Source organism: Scyliorhinus canicula, chromosome 12 (genome assembly GCF_902713615.1).
Source record: "Scyliorhinus canicula chromosome 12, sScyCan1.1, whole genome shotgun sequence".
NCBI lineage: Eukaryota > Metazoa > Chordata > Chondrichthyes > Carcharhiniformes > Scyliorhinidae > Scyliorhinus > Scyliorhinus canicula.
In genome coordinates, this window is record NC_052157.1 from 123,339,688 (window position 1) to 123,345,687 (window position 6,000).

Sequence of the window (6,000 nt, forward strand, 5' to 3'; positions counted from 1 at the left end):
TTCTCTGCAAATGCGGAGAGTCATAAAGGCTGCGGTGAAACCGGCCGTGTTTCACGGCAGCCTCCGCGCCGCCTCCCGGGACCCGATTCACCCCCCCCCGGTCGGGGCTAGCATCGCGGCCCTGGGAAGAATGGCAGCGCGGGCTTAGCGAAAGTTCGCTAAGCCCGGCCGCCAAGACTCACGGCGGCTGACGCGCACGATGTCAGCCGCGCATGCGCGGATGACGTCATCGCGCATATGTGTCAAACCCGCGCATGCGCGGTCCGTCATGCCCCTCAGCCGCCCCGCGGACTGATCCTGCGGAGCGGCGGAGGGACAAAGAGTGCGCGGGAATCGGACCCGCTGCCCACGATCGGTGCCCACCGATCGCGGGCCCATGCCACCCTTGGCACGGCCGTGGTGCTGCCGTGCCAATCGGTGACATGGTTGTGCAGAATGGCACTTAGCGGCCGTTTTCACGAACTGTGAAAGCAGGTGTGTTTAAATTCGTGAAAACGGCCGTAAAGGCCTGGGAAATCGGCCCATCGGATAGGGAAGAATCGCTGCTCGCCGTAAAAAAACGGCGAGCAGCGATTCGTGTCGTGGGGCAGCCGTGGGGGGGGGGGGGGGGGGGGGGGGGGGAGAAGAGCGGGAGGTCGGTAAAAATGTCGGGAAGGCCCTCCCGCTATTCTCCGACCCGTCGTGGGGAGCGGAGAATCGTGCCCGGTGTTTTGATTTCTGTCTGATTGCCACTTTTATCAGGTGTTCTATTTTTTCAAAAGAATTAATGTTTTCTCTGATATCACACTTTTAAAGAGGATTGAGGGAATTAAAGGTAGACATGTTAAATATGGAAGAAATATTTAACAAGAAAACACACATCTCTTAATTTTTGTGACTCTAGTATATATTATGTATACAACCCTCCGAATATCTGAAACACACAAAAGGTGCGATCATAACTCTCTGAATATACTACCAATGAACAAGGCCAATCTGGTTGCAGCTTTAAAATACAGCCCACCTGAATAAGAAGTTGTCCGTATTTCTATTGCCAGAAATGTGCTTGAATCTTGTTTTTAAATTTAGAGTACCTAATTCATTTTTTCAATTAAGGGGCAATTTAGAGTGGTCAATCCACCTAGCATGCACATCTTTGGGTTGTGGGGGCGAAACCCATGCAAACACAGGGAGAAACCCACGCAAACACAGGGAGAAACCCACGCAAACACAGGGAGAAACCCACGCAAACACAGGGAGAAACCCACGCAAACACAGGGAGAAACCCACGCAAACACGGGGAGAAACTCCACAAGGACTGCAACCCAGAGCAGGGATCGAACCTGGGACCGCGGCGCCGTGAGGCAGCAGTGCTACTCGCTGCGCCACTGTGCTGCCCCTGTGCCCCTGAAATGTGCTTGCATTTTAATCACCTTCTGAAAAGGCCTTGAAACCACTTAGTTGTACCCAAACCATTAGAAAGTCTACAAAAAGAATAGTACGAGGTCTTACAACATCAGGTTAAAGTCCAACAGGTTTGTTTCGAATCACTAGCTTTTGGAGCACAGCTCCTTTATCAGGTGAGGGGATCTTCCAGGTGGTGGTGCTCTCATATGTATGCTGCCCTTGTCCTTTTAGATAGTAGTGGTTGTAGGTTTGGAAGGTGCGCTCTCAGGGGCCTTGGTGATTTCCTGCAGTGCATCTTGTAAATTTCCTGCAGGACGGGGGGGCACCACCAATCAAGTGGGCGGCATTGTATTACATGATGATGTCAAGCATCTTGAGTGCTGTTAGAGCTGCATTCAGCCAGGCATGTGGAGAGAGTATTCCAACATAACTCTGGTTTATGCCTTACAAATGGTGGACAAGACTTACAGTTGCAGTGATGCAGAGCTAAGCCGCACGTTCGGTAGCTCCCTCTATTTTCGGTCTTTTGGGCTCTTTTAAGGGCCCGTAGCGGTACTGGTTGGACTTTTCCCCGTGTGTGAACACTTCCACTAAGATTCTCCACTGGTGGAGGGCCTGGACCAGGAGCGGAGCGGTCAAAAAATGGGCTTTGGAGCAGAGAAAGGTGCGAGGCAGAAAAGGCAAGATGGCGGCGGGCAGGGAATCAGCAGCGTGGCAGCAGGGGGCGTTGGAGCAGCAGGAGCTGCTTCAGCACTCCTCCAGGGAGCTGAAGGCAGAGATCCTGGAACCGCTTAAGGCCTCCCTGGACAAGCTCATGGTGACCCAGACGGCTCCGGGTGCGGAGATCCGAGAGCTTCGGCAAAAGGCCTCGGACAGCAAGCGCGAACTCCTGGGCCTGGCAGTGAAGGTGGAGTCGCACGAGGCGCTCCACAAGAAGTGGTCAGCAAGGATGGAGGAGATGGAGAACCGCGCCCGTCGGAATAATCTGTGGATTCTAGGCCTCCCAGAGGGGCTGGAAGGTTCGGATTTGGGGGCCTATGTGACGATAATGCTGTACTCGCTAATGGGCGCGGGGTCATTCCAGGGACCCTTGGAGCTGGAGGGTGCCCATCGGGTGCTGCTGAGGAAACCCAGGCCAAACGAGCCGCCTCGGGTGGTGCTGGTCCGTTTTCACCGCTTCGTCGACCGTGAGTGTGTGCTGAGATGGGCGAAGAAGGAGAGGAGTAGTAAGTGGGAGAATGCGGAGATCAGGATCTACCAGGACTGGAGTGCAGAGATGGCAAAGAGAAGGGCTGGTTTTAATCGGACGAAGGCAGGGCTCCACAAGAAGGGGGTCAAGTCTGGCCTGTTACAGCCGGCACGCCTCTGGGTCACTTATAAAGACCGCCAGCTCTACTTTGACTCTCCGGAGGAGGCCTGGGCTTTCGTCCAGGCAGAGAAGCTGGACTTGAACTGGGGGCTGGGGAACGGTGTACACAGCCCGGAGGCTTTGTCCTCCTTGGTATCCTTTCGCTTTTATCGGTTCTATTTGATGATGTCTTTTTGCTGTTTCACTTTTTTGGGACTGTTATCTGTTTTGTCACGTCTGTTTTTTTTTTTCACTGGCTGAGAGTTTGGGAGTCGTTCGTGGTCCTGTTGGGTCATGTGCCCGTCTTTTCCCGCGTGTTGGGTCAGGGGGGCGGGCCCCAGGATGCCTTCTCTCTCGCGCTGGAGGAGCAGTGGGCGGGGCCGGGGGGGGGTGCGCGGTGGTTGTGTTGCACTGGGGAGGGTCATTGGGGTGGCAGGAGTAGCCGGGGTCAGCAGGAGTCGGCTGACTTACGGAAGTACAATGGAAGGGGTTACGCAGCTAAATGGGGCCCTAGCTTGGGGAGTTGGGGGGGGGGGGGGGGGGGGGAGGAAAAGAATGAGGGGGGGAGGAAAAGAATGAGGGGGGGAGGAAACGAATAGGGGGGAGGAAAAGAATAGGGGGGGATAGGGAATGGGGAGGCTTGGGGGGGAATAGGGGGCTGGGCACCGAGTTGCTGCTGGAATGGCCGAGAAGGAGCTAGAGCATGTAGAGGGGGTCGGAATGGGGTTCAGTCGCCGTGGGGAATGGGCTCAGCGGGGGGACGCGGGCACGTGGCGGACTGAGGAAGGGTAATGGCTAGTCGACGGGGGAGGGGGGGCAGGTAGCCCCCTGATCTGGCTGATCACCTGGAATGTGAGGGGACTGAATGGGCCGGTCAAACGGGCCCGCGTGTTTGCGCACCTGAAGGGGCTGAAGGCGGATGTGGCCATGCTTCAGGAGACGGACCTGAAGGTGGCGGATCAGGTTAGATTGAGGAAAGGATGGGTAGGCCAAGTGTTTAATTTGGGGCTGGATTCAAAAATTTGGGGGGGTGGCGATCCTGGTGGGGAAGAGGGTGTCGTTTGAGGTATTGAATGTGGTGGCAGACAGCGGCGGGAGGTATGTGATGGTAAGCGGCAAGCTGCAGGAGGAGCGGGTGGTGCTGGCCAATGTATACGTCCCGAATTGGGACGATGCGGGTTTCATGTGGTGCATGTTGGGCCGGATTCCAGATTTGGAGGCGGGGGCCTGATAATGGGGGGGGGGGGGGGGGGGGGGATTTCAACATGGTGCTGGATCCGCCACTGGATCGATCCAGATCCAGGACGGGTAGGAGGCCAGCGGCGGCTAAGGTGTTGAGGGGGTTTATGGACCAGATGGGAGGGGTGGATCCATGGAGCTTTGTGAGGCCGAGGGCCAGGGAATTTTCATACTTCTCCCATGTGCAGGCGGCCTATCCCCGGATTGATTTTTTTCATTATGAGTAGGACGCTGATTGCGAGGGTGGAGGATGCTGAGTATTCAGCGATAGCCATTTCTGACCATGCCGCGCACTGGGTGGACCTCGAGCTGGGGGAGGAGAGAGACCAGCGCCCGCTTTGGCACTTGGAGGTGGGGCTGCTGGCGGACGAGGAGGTGGACGGGCATGTTTGAGGATGTATCGAGAGGTACCTGGAGGCCAATGACAATGGGGAGGTCCGAGTGGTGACGGTCTGGGAGGCGCTGAAGGCGGTGGTTAGGGGGGAGTTGATCTCCATTCGAGCCCACAGGGAGAGGAGAGAGCAGAGAGGGCGAGACTGGTGGGGGAGATGGTGAGGGTGGACAGGAGATACGCGGAGGCTCCGGAGGAGGGATTGCTGAGGGAGCGGCATAGTCTCCAGGCTGAGTTCGACTTGCTAACCACCAGAAAGGCGGAAGCTCAGTGGAGGAAGGCACAGGGGGCGGTGTATGAATATGGGGAGAAGGCGAGCAGGATGCTGGCGCACCAGCTCCGTAAGCGGGATGCGGCCAGGGAGATTGGTGGTTAAGGATAAGGGAGGAAATGTGGTGCGCAGGGGGGTAGACATTAATGGAGTCTTCAGGGACTTTTATGAGGAACTGTATCGGTCCGAACCCCCAGCGGAGGGGGGGGGGGGGGGGGGGGGGGGGATGGGGCGCTTTTTGGACCGGCTGAGATTCCCGAGGGTGGAGGAGGGACAGGTGGAGGGACTGTGGGTGCCGGTTGAGCTGGTCAAAGGGATAGGGAGCATGCAGTCGGGGAAGGCGCCGGGGCCGGATGGGTTCCCGGTTGAATTCTATAAGATGTATGCGGACCTGTTGGGCCCCCTGTTGGTTAGGACCTTCAACGAGGCAAGGGAAGGCGGGGCTCTGCCTCCAACGCTGATTTCCTTGATCCTTAAGCGGGACAAGGATCCCCTGCAGTGTGGGTCATACAGGCTGATCTCACTGTTAAATGTAGACGCCAAGCTGTTGGCGAAGATTTTAGCCACGAGGATAGAGGATGGTTTGCCGCAGGTTATCCACGAGGATCAAACGGGATTCGTGAAGGGGAGGAAGCTGAACACTAACATATGGAGGCTCTTGAATATTATAATGATGCCGGCGGTAGAAAGGGAGGCGGAGATTGTGGTGGCGCTGGACGCGGAGAAGGCCTTTGATAGGGTTGAGTGGGGGTACTTGTGGGAGGTGCTGGAAAGGTTCGGGTTTGGGGAGGGGTTTGTCAGGTGAGTGAGGCTGTTATATGAGGCCCCGATGGCGAGCGTGGCCACGAATAGGAGGAGGTGGGAGTATTTTCGGTTATAAATTATGAGGGGCCAGCCCCCTGCTTTTTGCGCTGGCAATTGAACCCCTGGCCATGGTGCTGAGGGAGTCGAGGAACTGGAGGGGACTGGTGCGGGGTGGGGAGGAGCACCGAGTGTCGCTCTATGTGGATGACCTATTGTATGTGGCGGACCTGGTGGGGGGAATGCCGGAGGTGATGAGGATTCTCTGGGAATTTGGGGATTTCCCGGGGTACAAGCTCAACTTGGGGAAGAGCGAGCTGTTCGTTGTACAACCGGGGGACCGGGGGGTGGGGGGTGTTGGTAGGCTCCCACTAAAAACGGCAGAGAGGAGCTTCAGGTACTTGGGGGTCCAGGTGGCCTGGAGCTGGGGGGCCTTGCACAAGCTTAACCTCACAAGGCTGGTGGAGCAAATGGAGGAGGAGTTCAGGAGATGGGACATGTTGCCTCTGTCTCTGGCGGGTAGGGTGCAATCAGTCAAGATGGCGGTGCTCCCGAGATTTCTGT